General features: G+C 44.4%; 1 protein-coding gene across 1 annotated transcript in view; it reads left to right on the top strand.

Moving 5' to 3' along the window:
• Positions 1-2641: 2641 nt before the first annotated feature.
• Positions 2642-16693, top strand: part of ANO1 (anoctamin 1) — an 81980-nt gene continuing 67928 nt past the window's right edge. The window contains exon 1 of the mRNA XM_050897365.1: positions 2642-2695. The gene's annotated coding sequence lies outside the window, so the exon portion shown is untranslated. The remainder of the gene's footprint in view (positions 2696-16693) is intronic.

Below are 16693 nucleotides of genomic sequence, written 5' to 3'. Positions count from 1 at the left end.
TTAACACTTAAACACCTGGAATGAGGCAGTAATGTTAGCTTTATTTTTATTTTTTTCCATGCGTGGGATTGGAACACAAGCTTAATTTTTGGAATCCTGCTTGTCAGACTGAAACTTCCTAAAGCTTGTTACAAAATGATGTCATCGATCAGCTGGCCTGCCTCTGGCTGGGCTTTCAGTAGAGAATTACCTGCAGAAATGGTCGCCCTTTGATGATGAAGGCACATGCTGTGCCTGCCCTGTGCATGCATACATCCAGGCTGGGTTCCCACCCCAGCTGTAGTCAGCAGTTGCTCATGGAGCTTGTGGTCATTACGAGATAGGATACTGGAATCCGGCATTATTTCCAGATTTCTTTGTGCTTCACATTCGTAAAACAAATATATATGTTGGTCTTGTGCCCACATTTGGTTCTGTTGCAAATCTCCATCCAAAATAAATTAATTTTAGGCAAAGGAAAAAGAGCATGCTCCCAAGTGCCTTTGATCTCCGGTTAAGCAAGCCAGTAAGCGAGGCTTCAGTTCAACACAATCTACTTGCCTGCTCTTCCGCTAATAATAAACTAAGTAATGTGCATTTTAAAAATAGTCGAAATCCGTACTGTCTCAATAAAGCACAGAAGTTAAAAAGGAGTAAAAAGACACGAAATGTAGCCTAAAAGCATTCCGACTCAGTTTCAAAGCCTCTAGGGCTTATATTCCATGAAAGAAAAGTTTATCCACGTAAATTCCCTTGTTTATATATTTATCTCAATGTGTTTTCTATCCCTCGTGTCAAACCTCCAACCAACCCAGGAAAGATGCTTTTACAATTTTAAAAATACAGTCCCACAGAGATATCTGAGACGTAACCTGCTATCTTTTCGGTAACAAAGGAGGTTGAGAGTGGAATTAGGACCATGATCTAAGTGGGAGCAGTGCCTGCTCGCTGTCATGCGGCGAGGATCCCTGTGCCCCGTGCTACCTCCCAATGGTGCCGGGCACCCTGTTTTCCAAGCAAGGGGAGAGGGGGTCGCTCGGCCCCACAGGCCAACTGGCTGTGGCTCAGCACAGCTTCATTGCAGCCTGGGGCTGAGTACCGCCAGCAAGATGCCACTCAGCAATGTCCCTTTTGTGGGTGCTAGGGGACCGGGAAGGGCCTGGGTACAGCGGGAGCACGGCAGTGCGAGGAGCTCGCCCTTGTACAGGGATGGTGGGGTATTTGGGGGCTGCCTGCCAGAAGTCGGGAAGCCTGCTGAGCCTGTTTCCTTCTGGCAGAGCCCTTGCGCACTTCTGTCTTTACATTTTTGAGGGTTAAGTGCTTGTCCGAGATTAAAAAAAGAGAAAGCAGTCGGAGAATGGCGCAGATAAATCTGTGTCAGTTTTGCACAAGTGGGTTTCTGCAGCACAGCACGGGATCAGGCAGCAGGTTTGGAGAAGACCAGGGAATCCCTGCGGGGCACTGAAGAGGGGTTTACATCTGTGGAGATGAAAAAGCCTGGAACCCTGTTCAAAATCCTGTGCAAATACTTCAGCCACCCAGCTGGAAGTGCAAAAAGCGAGTGGCAGCTATTTTACACCTCACATTTCTGGGGGGGGAAGTAATAAAAAGGTAACCTGGTGGTATTCTGTGAGGGCCCAAGTTTGTTGGTGTGTACTGTGATATTCAGAGCATCCCTCCTGGACCAGACCTGGGGAGGGGAGGCAGCCGGCTGCCCGGGGCAAGCAGAGCCTCCCTGGGAAATGGGGCCCTGGCTGCTTTCGGTGTGGATGGAGGCAAATGTCCTCACCGGTGGGGCAGTGGGAGAGACGGGGGGAGCTGAGCTGGGGAGAGGTCCAGCCTGTACCTTGGATGAGAGGGGAAGTTATCACCGGCAGTCACAAATGATGGCTTCACTTTGCTAGCAGTCCAAGATTGCTTTTTCTTTCTTTCTTTCTTCTTTTATTTTAGTTAAACTGAAAGGTGCGGGAAGCTTTTAACATCCATAAAAAAAGATAGGAAACGGAGCTGCGAAACGGTTAAATCGCCGTAATTTCAGGGACTGCAGGGGGCTCAGCTCCAGCCAACCTCGGCGGCCCCTCGGGCGGTGTCCCCCGTGTGTGTGTCCCCCCCCGCCCCGGGGCGCTCCGCGGCCTCCCCCGCCGCCGGGCCGCGGGCGCGCAGGGCGCGCTGACCTTTCGCGGCCGCGCTGCCCCCGCCCGCCAGCTGCCGCCGTCGCTCCGGCGCCCGCCGCCCCGCGCCCAAGGTCAGGGCAGCCCCGGGGCTGCTGCCGCCGCAGGTAGGCGCGGAGCTCCGCGCAGCCTGCGCGGGGGCGGCGGGGAGCGCTCGGCGTTGCCGGGAGGGCGGAGGGGGGGGTGGGAGAGAACCGCCGCGGCGGCGGCGGCGGCGGCGTCACTTGGAGGGGCCGGCTCCCCGCGGAGGGCCGCGCTCCCGGCGGGCCGGGCCGCCGCCCGGCGCCCTTATTTAAAGTCTGGCCGGGGGGCGGCGGGGCGCTGCGCGGTGCCGCTCGCTGGATGAACGCGCCCTCCCCGAAAAAAGACAAGGGGGGTGGGGGGGGGGAGAGAAGGGAGGAGGAAGAGGAGGAGGAGGAGGCGGAGGGATCCTGGCAAGTTCAGTTTGGTACCAAGTGGCAGCTGGGCTGCGTTGCTCGGATAGGAGATGGATAAGGATGAGATCCACCTGCGCAGGCTGCCGCCCGCAGCGCCCTGGGGACCACGTAAGTCTTCCGCGGCGGGGAAGGTGCGGGGATGGGGTGCGCCCCCGGGGGTGCGCTCCTTCCCGGCTGGGAAACGGGTTCGGCGGGCGGCCGCTCGCGTCGGCCCCCCGCCCCGGGTGTCCCCGTCAGGGATTTATTATTAGCATTTCGTCGACTGGTTTTAAAAATCCGGGAATAATCTCCGCAAAGTACCAGTGAAATAAAATAGCTGTCTCCCGTCTTCTCCCCCCCCCCCCCCACCCCGCCCCCCAAAACATAAACCAGTGTAAAGTCCTTTTTACCTACATTAATATAGTAATTAAAAGCTTGTCTAACCCCGGGAAGCCAATCTAATTATGAAAAATTGCTGGAGTACAAAGCATATGGGACAAATCCTTGAGTTGATGACTGCTATTAGTTCACACTGTGCCACGGAAGACGAGCAAAAAAAGGTCTTACAAAATGAAATGGGTCTGTCTCAGATTGTCAGTAATGTCTTTACAGAACTGGCTAAATCATTTATCTCTGTATCATTAACTAATGTGTGCAGCAAAATAAATTATATATATTGGAAGGGGAAAATACATTCCTTGGCTGAGAAGTTACAGAATGTTTAGAGCCAAAGAGCAGATCGTTTAAATGGTAGGGGGTGGGAATTTCCTTGGCTTCCCTCTAGAAATAAATCACAGCTCAGTGTCTGTGTGCATGCATGTGCACCCACAGATGCATTTATATAAAATCTGCACACACACACTCTGTGTATAGAAAACCTTCACGCACACACATTGGAACACAAATTTTACAAGCACTATTTACTGAATGCATTTTTCTACCAGTTTAGAGACAATAAAACTAGAGCTGAGATGCTAACCAGGAACATACTGGAACACATTTGGTTATCCAGCTGAATTGTATACAAATGAAGTAAATTTAGCATGGCACCATTTATAAATTCCATGCTTTACAATCAAAATTCCAAATCTAACTGTTTGCAGCTAAGAATAGCATGGGGAGCCCTTTTCTTTACTCCCTCTTTTTGGATTCCCATGAAAACCGTTATCCTAGAGTCTACCCATTAAATGGCCAAATATTTCACTGGAGTTCAGCCCATTTCTAAAAGAAATGCTGTACGCTCATCAAACCGTAGGCTAGCCAGAGTGCTCAGAATGAAAACTATTTCTTTAACGTTGGACACAAAACAGCTGGGCTTTATATCTAAATACCGGGGGACGGGGTTTCTGTATGCCACTGATTGTCCCATGTTAACTTCTTTATTAAAATAAGAAGGAGCTCGAACTTTTCAAAACTGAAGTGGAAAGCAAGTAAAGCATGGGCAGCTGAAGTGTTATCACAGTACGTTAACAGCGATATCGGTAAGAGGACTAAATGATAAAATGGCACTGGAAAGCTCTACCATTACTCATGGGGCAGGTGGCAATTTATCATGAGGTAATCACAGTGATAGGGTGAGAGCCCTGAGAAATTGTTTGAGTGGCTCTTTATCTTTGAGAAACTTTACATAATATTTTACAGTGACATTCTCTATTTAATTTACTGAATCACCCGTTAGCAGCATGAACACTGTGTACCAGCTTCATTAATGAGTTCAAGGAGCAGTTTGGTTCTTGGAAGTGCATGTTTGTATTTCTATTGCTAACCTATCCAAAAGAGCTTCTTTGTAAATCTGTTTTTAAGATGACACTCCTGTCTAATTACATAGCAGATCCATGTATTGCAGTACAAATCCTATCCAATTCTTTGGTAACTTTTGCATTTAGTGCTGGAGAGACATGTGGAGACCCGTCCTTGATGTTTTTGCGCGGTCTTTACGCTCAGAAGGCCTCCCACGGACAGCTAAGGAAACTTGCTTGTTACAAGGAGTTAGGGAAAAGTTGGGGTCAGTGGGAGGATGACAGAAAACAGGAAAACTCCCCTGAGCTCTGGGTAAATACTGTCAGTCACATCCAAAGTACTATTTTACTTTTCGCTAGCAAGGAAAAAAGTGACCTCAGTACATTATTTTTGGCTCTTTCGGTGGCATGAAAGGACAGGTGTCCTCGGCTACATCTGTGCCCTAAGGACCCAGACATCGCAGCTGATGGCTGCCAGCTTATTTTATGCCGATTCCTTCCTTATGTTCTGGGGTAACGAGTGCATCTAATGAAGACGGGGCGAGGGTCAGAATTGGGGTGGGCTCTGGGGAAGGGTACTGGCATGTTGGCTTCTGAAAGGACCGCGGTGATACTGTGTCGCTTCAGAGAAAGGCTTAGAGGCACTGGGACAAGTGCTCAGGACTAAGCACAGGATTAGGAGTCAAGTCTTTACCCCCTAGATTTCAGCAATCAAAAATTCCCTGAGCGAACATCTGACCCCTTTGAAAACCATGAGAATTTTTTGTCACCGACTTAAATGTCATCAGACTATCACCCCAGAAAACGAAATGTTTTCTCCTTTTTCTCTGGAAGACATTGTTCAATCTGGAGCTGGGACTTCCAGCACAGCTCCGTAGGTTTCTCATATGTATTACCCTGCTTCCCATGGTAGCACTGCAGCTATTTCCAGTGAAAATGATGAAGCATATTAAACTAATAATTAATCAGAGATGACAAGGGACTAATAACTGTATTGATTTAATTAGGACTTCTTTTCCAGCTCTGTAACTTGCAGTCATGCACATCATTAACTTAATGTTTTAATTTGTAGTAATAACTTATTAATTTCTGTGGATGAGCACATACGCAGCCGAAGCCGCGGCTCGGACTTCGTGCTGGACTGCAGGCTTGTGCCTCGGTCCGCCGAATAGCTGCGGGAAGCGTGCCTTGTCCTGTACGAGACTGACAGCAAGCAGGGCAGTTTGTCAGTCACTGGGAGCTCTTACAGAGCACTGAGGTGGTGGGAAATGGGGCATTGCGGAGCCAGACGTGGTGGATGCGCTGGTAAGGTACGTGTAGCTCTATGGCTACACGCTGCGGTTGTACGGGTATGACATGAAATATGGGGTAAAAGCAGCATGCCAAAACAGAAGGCAGGAGAGTAACCCTGGGAAGCAGCAGTATTTATTGGCATCAGGAAGGGAAAAATGTCCCTTTTGACTTAATTACACCCTTTGGATTCTGGCGATTTTGAGAAAAGGAAATGCTTGGGGACGTGCTGTGGTTGGAAAATAAGGCTCGCTTTACATTAGGATCACTTTGGGGAAAAGGAAGAAAGGAAGGGGCTGTAACAGGCATGACAAACTTCAGGACTTTACTGTGAGAAAGGCTGACGAATGCTAAGTTTACTCATCTCCCCCCCCCGTTTTAGTGGGGATACTTAGCACTCGCTGGGGCATGCTTGGCATCTTACACAGCTGGGTCCTCAGCAAGCCACCCTCTGATACACTCCTGACCAGAGACTTCTCCAGGAGGCAAAGGAGGGAGAAGCTGTTCTCACTGAGAGCATAGTGCTAAATATATGGCTGTATCACACTGTACAGCAAGGTTTGTGACTTCTCGGGAAAGAGATCCCGTTAGCTTCTGCACAGAGCTCGGTGTCCTGCTCTGTATTATCAAAGTACTTGTAAATCTTTGCACTGTACTGTCAAAAGGCTGAATCCTCTGCTATATCTTCGTTTGCTGCAGAGGGCGGTCAGCACAGGGAGGAGATCTGTGCAAGCCAAAAGCACTGAGCAGGCTCCAGAGGAGGGCCTGTCCGAAGTCCTTGGCATTGTCCTTCGGCAAGATGATGGGGAGGTTGAAGTACGTAAGCTATCAAGCATTCATTTCACATAGAGTGGTTGGGTCACTGTATAGGTAAACCATTAGACTGATGAGCTTCATGAACAGAAGCCACCACTTCCTTTCTTATTTCTTGCGAGTGTTTTCAGGGGTTCTGAAGAACTACTTCTGCACACATCCTCATATTTTATTATACAAGCCAAGTTAGCAATGGTGGCATGAAATAGTTCTGCTTACTTTCAGAGACTACAAAAGCGGTTTAGCTGGGGACAGCGTGTGCCGGTATGGGAATATTCACCTTCCCGACCTCACCCATGTTTGCTGCCAAACTTGAGATTATGGCAGGACTCGCTGTTCTGTCGTAGGTACAAACCCCGAGAGGGGTTTTACAAATGACAAATTTTCAGGGGTTGGCAGCCCACGTGCCTTGCTGGGACCCTACCACGGTGTTATTTTCAGTGGTGCTAAGTCATCTTGTGCCAGCTGTTAGATCTAAGTAATGTAATGGAGTAATGTGACTAACAGTGCACAACTTTTTTCTGGTACTTTGACGAGCAAAAAGATAGTGGTGTCTCCATTGTCGCTGCAAGGTAATTTATGGGAAATACAGGCCTTTTAGAAACGACCGCAATGGCTGCCTCGCTTGGGAGGTTCTGAATGCGCAGGAAGCAAAGCTCCTCGTGCTGGGCTGCATTAGTCACCGCTGCTGCTTCATAGGCTAGCCCACATGCCCTCAAGGGAAATAGATTTTTATTTATTTGGTTTAGCCTTTGATTTGTATCCCTCATCCTTCTATTTCTGAAAGTAGTACTACATCCTGGTGGGAGGGCCAGCCCTTCTCCCTGCCCCCTAACCTCCCTGTATCCTTTAGCCTTTATCTGCAGACAGCTGACCCGTGTCCCTGCGTACATCCTCGCTTCTCGTTTGTTCTGTTTCTTTGTGCTGCACTGCGTGTTCTGCCGTTTCAGCTTCCTTTGCTGCTTCCAGTGTCTTGTCCCTGCCTCTCCTCTGTGGCTGGCCCACACGCCAGTGTTTTCTCTCTTCTTCAGCCTCCTACAGTTCACATCTTTGAACCTTCTACTGGCAGTCTGTCCTTCCAGCCATTGTGGAAACTATTTCCAGATTTGAACTGATAAAAAGATAGTTGTAATGCTACATCCGATGCCATTCCTCTTTAGTATCTTTGCCTGCTTACCTTATCTGCATATCTGATTTATTCCTGGCAGCTTTGTATCTATGCTGAGACCTCGATGTACATTCGTATTCCTATGAGTGGTGTATTAATAATATATATAATCACTGAAATGTCCTTTCAGATAGCAGCTCTGAAAAATAGAACTTTTTTTTTTTTTAAACTGACATGAACACCTATGACTTTTTGCACACGACTGTAAGTGCTCCGAGGGAGTTTTAAAATCTGAAATCTGTTATGAAAAGGCTAAGTGGTTTGCAGGCATTAACTGCTCTTTTTACATCTTATAAATAATTTAACTTACATCATGACATCAGTGGTTACAAGTTATGTATTCCTGGCTCCCAGTCCTGCTGTCTTACCTCTCCCTCTGTTGGTATCCTGTGTAGGGAGAAACTTGATGAGTATGTACTAGAATGAGAAAAAACTTTGTTTTCTAAACACATTGCAAATATTTGTTGCCTCTTGTATATCTTCATTGACGTCAGCTGATGTCCTGCTTGCAGAACAAACTTGGAATATGCAGTAGGGATCTGTGTGTTGATCAGTAAGGTTCACTACAAAAAATTTTGTCCAGGGAGAGAGAAACACATTTCACAGCACTCGGTTGGTAAAAAAGGGAAAAGGTTGGCAACAAAATTACATTTCCAGTGCAGATTCAGGACACTTTTAAAAAGTGAGTAGGAAAAGTGGACAGATACTGACTTCAGTGACATCATAGAGATAAAAGTAATGAATCCAGAGTCCTCTGAATACATTTTAAACCTCTTCTTTTTAACATGATATCGTGGGAGTTTTATAATTGTTCTTAAGAAGAGGAACAAGAGCCAAGGTGGAAGTTTCAGGCTTGAGCATCACTCAGAGTTTTAGTTTTTACTGCTTTGAAGTAAGGAAAGTGACAGAAATGTGTCCAGTGCAGCATTAACAGTCAAAGAAAAACCTATTCTGTATTTATGTCTGATCATTTGTGCTATAGCATCTTGGCTGATGATGCAGGATATGTCAATGAACGTGCTTTGCGATTCTTCCCGGATTTTGGCAGGCAAAGATTCAAAATATGGTACGACTTTATGCTTGTGGTATGATTGCCCAGAAGAAATCTGCTGCAGACTGCAAAAGATGGACGCTTTTATGCAAATACCATTAAATTCATCACAGCGTGTTGCAGCGCTATCGTCCTGAAAAGGTTTTGGATGCATGCTATTTTGGCAGCCCAGCAAGAGGAGGAGAAAGAAGGGTTGTGTGGGTGTACTGCATTTGCTGCTATGTTTTTGGGAGTTGGGCATCCAGCTCCATATTAAATCACCTATTTGGTTTTGGTTAGCATCGGCATAGTCTATTTATATGGAGAAGCTGATCTAGACCTTGAGACCTTTTCTCTTGTGTTTAACCTGGTACGGACACTGTTGATGGAAGGTGTGTGTATAATAGTTTGGGGATGTACCAGCTGGTGCCACGATGTGTCTGAAGGGAGGTATCAGCTGTAGGACCACTGAAAGGATAAGACTAAGCAGACCATGTCAAAGCAGCTGTAGCATGTGTGGTGAAAGCACCCTTTCCCGAGGCTCGCTAGTGGAAACTACTACATTATTGTCTGTATCCTGTGTTCCTGGCACGGAGTCTGAGACTGGTCTAAAGAAGGAAAATGGTTCTCTGTGTGTAGTCTGAATGTTGGTATGTGGTCAGCAAACCTCATCCAGATGCTTGTATCTTGCTGCATACTTTTGAATGTTCTTTTTCTGATGAATGGCAAGAACAGTTTTCTAAAAATAAATTAATGGTTTTCCCTTTTTACTTCCTGTGACTTAATATACTTTATTTATCTATATAGCTACTAGTCATCGTCATTCTTCAGCTCACAAAAGTATAAACAAAAATGAGCCTGAGTCACAAAGTAAGGATGTGGAGCCAGGCTTTTTCCAGGATTTTAGCCAGGTGTAGGAGCTGCAGCCCGGGGCTCATGGAGGGAAAGGGCTGGCTCTGGGGTTGTGCCTCAGGGGTCTCGCACGTGAAGTAGGCAGCACGGAGGTGAAAGACTGCCTGCTGCCGATTTCTGCATCTTCTTCCAACGTGGTAAGACCTTGCAGCTCTGTGCAAAGAGTTAAAAAATAAATTAAAAAAAGAGTGGATTTTTAAGATTAGTTTATCACTAAAATAATAAAACCCAAGTGAGATTCCAGTTAATTATTCCTCTCGCACTACCCCTAAGATTGATCAAACCAACATCCAAAGCAACAGTTACTTTCATTTAATCAGCTCAAGCAACTAACAAATTTAGTCTCCTAGGGCATATAGTTAATTCATCATGCTGCTGATAGTGTGCCCCAAACCAACCATAAACTTGAATCAAACAGATCTGAAAATAAATTAATGTTATTGGGATTTTTAGGAAATGGTCTCATTTCTGTGGTGATTGCCTACTAAAATTTAAGGCTGCTCTGTACAACGGTAGATGAACATGCTATAATTTTGTTTACTCATTAGAAATGTGAACTAATCTGACCTAAAACATGCTGAGCACCATTTTCGTTCCCAGAACGTATCTTGGGAGTACCTCTCTTTGTTGCTAAGCAGCACATCTGTATGTTATAATGTATGTTAAATAGGAAAGACACCTTTTAAGGTATACTGGACAATAGGAATTTGTGCTGTCTGGAGCTCTGTGTATACACATACCTGTGTATTGAGGTATGGCTGATTGAGGACTGACTTTGTGTCCCGTGGGAGAAGCGGACTTGCTAACAAACAGAATAATGAAGAGTGAGTGTCAACATAATCCAATTTTTTTTATCAGCATGACTGATTGTATCGAGGGCGTGAATTGAGTAATCCTTAACTTTCATTTCAAGGTTTCTGGGGATATGAGTGTCAGCACTGTACTAGTAGGATTGTGTTTGCAGGCTCCATCAATTTGTCTGTGAACGTTCTTCTAGGGTTTAGTGTTGACATCAACAGGAACATAGATGTGAAATGCTACTTCATCTTTACAATCGCTGTCAATAATCCATTTGGCAGATAGCTGAGCCTGGCTAAAAGGCACAAGAGAACAGCCTAAGGTACGTTGCGAGGACATACTTCAGCTAACAGAGACAACTATTTCTGTGCTACAGATTTGTATTTCAAATTCAATCACTTTGAGATGTAAGATGATGTTTGGGCTCTCAGAATAGGAACAGATCCTGTTTCTGAACAGTTGTACTCGAGGACGTGCAGGAGATCCTCCTTTAGCTCACGTGGTAGGAAGCCAGGTTGAGAGGCAAAGTCTGAACACAGAAATCATGTCCTAGCCCCTTTGTATGTGCTTTAGAAGTGCAAAGTATTTCTTTACCTACTGATCTTAAAGGACTTCATAAACTTTAGCGACCCATCGGGAGAGCCCATCAACTCCTTTTGCATCGCATTCATTTGCTTGTTATACAGCAAGAATGGATATGTTGAATTTATGGGTTTGACAGGTAACAAGAATTGTCATTTCAGTTCACTTGAAATGGATTCAGCTGAGAGAAGATAACACTTGTCCAGGATACAACCATGTGCATGGTGTAGGTGAGAGTGGAAGAAGCAGTGCGGTGTGTATCTGCCCCAAATTAAACAGGGTAAAATTGTTCTAGGTGCTCCTCAGTTAAGAATTGGAGTTTAGACTATCAGGCTATGCTTATTCACTCTGCTGTTTACTTTGCAGGGGACTGCTGAGTGTCATCACACTGGAAAACCTGGCCTAAATGAAGTAGCTTATTTTTTAAAATTGCAGCTGATCATTTTCATTTGAGAATGAATCTGGTCTCTCAAACAGGCTATGAGTAATGACAGGTCATCAACTGCAAGAGAAATTGTGCTCGCCAGTACCATTCTTACACTGCCGTAATGACTTGCCTTGTGTGTGTTGCGATAAAGTATTTTTAATTAATCTTAACCATTTAGGTCCATCTGACAATATAACTGAGTAGTGGGATAATAAAAAACAAAGACCACGTACTAATTACCAATGGAAGAGCAGAAACAGGTTTTGGTTTAGATTTTAAACATTCTGTTACATACCAGAGGCATATAAATCAAATCTAAGCCTTTTAAAGCTAATAGTTTCTAAATGGCAGAGGAATTAATTTAATTTTTAAACTTTCTCCTTGTAGCATCTTGCTAACAAGCTTTCAGTCAGAAGAGCCAGATTCTAGTTTCCAAACCAAGATCTTTGTTGTCTTGATAACAGAAATTAATGAAAGCTTTCCCTTTTCTCTTTCTCTTCAATATATTTTCTCCAAGTAGCTCATGGGGGCTGTATCCTGCAATTTGCTGTGCCCTCTGGCCCTCGTCCAGTAAAGCACTTAAGTATACAAATAACCCTGGTTTTGGTGGGAAGTGGGCAACTGAGCGCGAGACCCTCCCGTGTGTCCAGACAGCTTCCACGCCTCTGTGTTTTCAACGGAAATTTGCAGCATGCTTCCCACACTGCATGGTGTTTTCTCCACCAACTATGAACAGTATTTCACAATGCAGTCCTGATCCTTCATTCATGCATCTGTTTAAGGGGTTTTAAGAACTATTTAGCTGAAGTGGAGGATCTTTGCATTGCAGGTAGCTTCTCAGGAACTCTGCTCTGGAATTCAGCGGAGATTTTGCCATCCATCTTAATTTTGGAAGCGAAGCGCATGTCTAATGGTAGTTGAGGAGTTCAGCATCTCACCAGTTAAGGCACTAAATCTTTAAAGTAAAATCCAGTCAAAGCAATTCCTGGGAGCCTGCGATTGATTTCAGTCCAGCAATTACTCTGTATTGACTGACTTGAGCACATTGTCCATCAGTAGCAGGAGTTGCCTACAGAGACTCGGTTGCAGGAAGCTTTGATGTTTTGCAGGTTGCAAATCAGGGACCCTAGCAAACATATTTCAACCTCAACGTGAACAACCTGGTGTCAAAAAAAAAGCATTTAAATCTCATGTACTGTGTGAAGGGTGTATATGTGCTGTCGTTTAATAATGTAAGTAGGAAAATAAAGATTTCTCATAACCGGATTATTACAGGGGAATGTCCCCTTTTGCTGTCAGACCAAAACAGGGAGCTAATTCCAGCTTTTACCCGTTCCCAAGTTTGATACCATTGCTCTTTCTGTTTCTTTTTACCACGTCCTTTTTGCAGCTGCTTTCTTTTTTACTCTTTTTTTTTTTTTAATTTATTTTTGAGATTCAAAAGGAGGAGAAGAGAGGATATTGCAGAAACAGAGACCAAACTGGGTAGGGAAAGTGTTTCAGCTATCCACAGGCAGGAAATTTGAGCTGCTCTGGAACCTGAATGAGTCCTGGAGCAGTCTCGTTATTTTTATATATTTATTTCCCTGTTTGGCTGTTCTGCCTGCTTTTCCCACGTTATCATCAAAGTGGCCCCAGAAGGGACAGTTGTGAAACAGAAACTATCTATGAGTAGAGGAGCAAAAACAGAGCTTTTGTTAAGCTACAGATGCCTTGGTTTTAGCAAAAACAAACAGCTTTAATTGCCGTAAGTATTTGCAAATGTTGCCACTCTCTTCTAAATGTGTTTTAATATTGGGGGGAGAAATGGGGTGTCATGGTTTAACCCCACAAGGCAAGAAGAGATGTCAGTGGCAGCCCCATCTCGTTGAAATTTGGGTTGAGCCAGTACACCGATGGTGGTTTCTCTCTCTTCCTACTCTCTGCCCTGGCCTGAATACAGATAGGTTTGCAGCAGTGAAGCTAAAGGAAAAAATAGTTTCTTCCCCTGGTTCACATGAACTGCTTTGAACTGGAACAGATGTGAATGTACAGAACTATCTGGTTACAGCAACCGTTCCATTTATAACCACGGGTTTTCTATTCAGGTCTCTTTATCATTTTAACTTATTTTCTGTTTCCACATCCTTTTCCACAATAAAATTTTCTTAACTAAATGGGGTTTTCAGCTCGCATCCAAAAACTTTGCAAGTACTATTCGTTGCATGAACTTACAATGCCAGCATTATTGTTCAGTGACTTTTTGCTAATAATGATGGCCAGTGGAAGCAAGGTCAAGTTTGGGTTTGCGGTATTTGTAAGGTGGAATTCAGAATATCGGTTTATTACCAAATTAGGGCAGAATCCGGATTCTGATGTAATGGTGATAAAATCTCGCAAAAGGTGTTTGTAGTATCTAACTTCCAAATGGCATTTCTATTCATTTTCTGCTTTGTTGAACTGTATTCAGCTTTGGTGTACCTAATAAGTTTGTGTGCAACCCAGACCAAAATTGTTCCAGTGAGTACAGATAAGAGATTCAAATTCAACCACAAAAATTTGGACAACGGTGTTGTTTTTGCATTGTGTTTTTCATGAACTCCTACTTCGGAGTAAGTTCATTCACTGTTTGATTTGATTAAGTGCTCAATAATTAATTCCGCAAATGCTCTGCTAAGAAAGAAGGTGAGCCCTGCAGTTCCCATTGACCGAGATACAGGGATGTGTCCTGAGATGAAGAAAAAATGCATGTAGTCACAGGTGAAATCAGTAGTGGTGTTTGGTTAAAACTAATCAGTTATGCCTCTCCAGTTTTGCGCTCACTTGAGTGGACCATGTGGCCTTTATTACAAAATTAGGAATTCATTTTTTTAGAGTTACTTCAGTTTCTCTGTTCTCTAATTTTCTATGGAAACAGTCAGTTGTTTGTATATTGGAGACCGTACGTGTCACGTTCTTTGTTTTAGTTCATTGCTTTCGGCCTTGACGCAGAAAAGAAAAATTTAATCAAAGTTGTGGAGACAGATAGGATTTTAATCTAAACCATATTAAAAGTTGAAACCCTCCGTGACCACAGGGTTTCTTAGGGTTCGGCCGTGAACTACCTCCTGCCCTGCGCTACTTTCGGGAAGGCCAGAGATTTTTCGTCGCTTTTCTCCTCTGGTTGACTCAATACCAACTCTAAAACTGGATGATACAGTCCTGTGAAGCAATGTTGTGTTGGTGTTGGGATACTCTGAGGAACAGTCTAGGAAGGGAGGGTGTCCCGGTACCCCAAGCTATGGATTCGTCACAGTGTTGGGTAGGAAATGCTTTGCTGTTGTCGGGTTACCTTCACACCGCTCAAGCTGCATTAAGTTAAATGAAAATAAAAGTAGATATTCACAGTATGGAAAAGAGAGTTTCAGGTGTTCCCCAACAACAAATAGATGAAGAAACAAAGGGAAATTTTGTGCTTAATCTGCTCTTACCAAAGTTAAACGGGTTAGATCCCTCTCTCCATCTGTCAAGCTGATACGGTGTTGACAGGTTTCTGACACACAACTTGCGCTTGGATAGACTCACTTAAACTCTTGCGTAATTGCACCCCCGGGGTGCACCTTTCAGTGTGAATCGTTTCTCTTACTCTTTTCTCCTTCCCATTATCCGCATGCTTTCTATTTCAATAGCTGTAGCTCGCTTTATTTGCTTGGTTTAATTTTCATTTGAAGTTTCTTCTAAGAAAAAAATACAAATATTCAACTGCAAATATTTTTTAAATCTCTTTGAATGTTTTTGGTTATACTGTATGTTGCCACAACATAGAAAACCCTTTCCACATTACCGCCATGACAGAACTTTTCTCTTGAATTCTCCTAGTGTCCTTGCACTACCCTTCTGCAGCTTTAATAAGAATTAAAACTTCATGGGAATGTACGCAGTCCCCAACCACATCAAAGCTGTGGTTGAAGTCCAGTTTTCAGACATCCCCCAAAGTTGGCCAAGTCTGGTGTTTCAGTTTTGATTTGATATGTTATATAGAGGCCCTACTTGCAACATTCAGCGAAGGCTGCACAGCAGACACCAAGTTCTCAAAAGCTAATTGCTGTCTGGACTGAGGCAACATCTCGTTTATCCATTCCTGTAACTTGTCCACATGAGTTGTTTTATCCTGTCTTTTGCCAAAGCACCATGTAATTTGTCTGGTTTTAATATTGACCAGTAGTAATTTCTTAATGTGAAGAATGTGCAGTGAAGGAAAATCTGTTTACAGTTCTTTGATAGATCAGTTCCATTTTTGTTCACATTTGCCAGTTTTATTGACTTTGTTTTTAAGGAAAAATAATTACGTGGAGTCTGGTTTTAGTCGAGGACTTTTCTGTTTTATGTGAGGAACGGACAAAGACCTGTCACATCAGAAGACTAAAATTAGGTGGGAAAAAAGTGTTCCTTCCCTTCAACAAATAAATCAAGTGCTTCCCCCATACAAGAATATACAGCAATGTCACGCGTGTGGGCACTAAGGATAAGCAGACACATCAACAGAGGGAAATCTTTGACAAGTTTCAGGTATGTCACTTGGACATGGGATGTATCTCGGTAGGCAGTCTGTCACTTTTATTCCCTAATAACTTTTGACAAGAGACAGATAATACTGCAGAGTTTACTTTAAGGTAGATTGTTTAATTTTGTGTCTGTTCTCTTTCTTTCTTCTTTTTTTTTTTTCTGGATACTTTCCCTTTTTCATACCAAAAAAATAGTGCCCCAGCTATTTGTTAAGTTTGGGGATTTGGGGTAAGTAGCTGGTTATATTTGGGAAGGAAGCAATGGATGCAGAGAGCAGCTGGATGCTGTCGGAGTGTCAGTTCCTTGGCTGTGGGAGACGTGCCCCCTGCTCCCATCCCTCTGCCACGTGCTGCACCCCCGGAGCTGGGAGGGAGCTCCGGGAGCTCGGGGGTGACTGGGTCTCTGTCTGCAGGAAAGAGATGATACTCCCGAGCTGTCCCCGAGGTTCATGTGGAAGAATACAGCTTTTCTCCTTTTTTTTCTTTTCATTTTCTTTCTGGATGCGTGTTGTTCTTTGGTCAGGTGAACACTTGAGAGTATTGGTGAGTACTCCCGCGCAGAGGTCAGTCGCAGCCCTCAGGTCCCTGCAAGCCCCAAGCCTTCCCTGGCACGACTGAGCAGACTCCCAAACCGTATGGTTGTTCAGCGGTGGATCGGATGTCTAGAAACGTAGATTATCTGAACAGTATTTGTGACCAAAAGGAGATTTAAACATCGGGGTCTCCAAAAAAGAAACAGTTTGTTTGTTAACCAGTGTCTGAGCATGCTTGATGCGGGCAGCTGGTGCTTTGCTGTCTCTCTGCGTCCAGCTATGCTCTCACAGCACCGAATACATCCCGAGGCT

This window comes from Gymnogyps californianus, chromosome 5, assembly GCF_018139145.2.
Source record: "Gymnogyps californianus isolate 813 chromosome 5, ASM1813914v2, whole genome shotgun sequence".
NCBI classification, from domain to species: Eukaryota; Metazoa; Chordata; class Aves; order Accipitriformes; family Cathartidae; genus Gymnogyps; species Gymnogyps californianus.
This window is presented reverse-complemented; position numbering and strand designations above follow the sequence as displayed.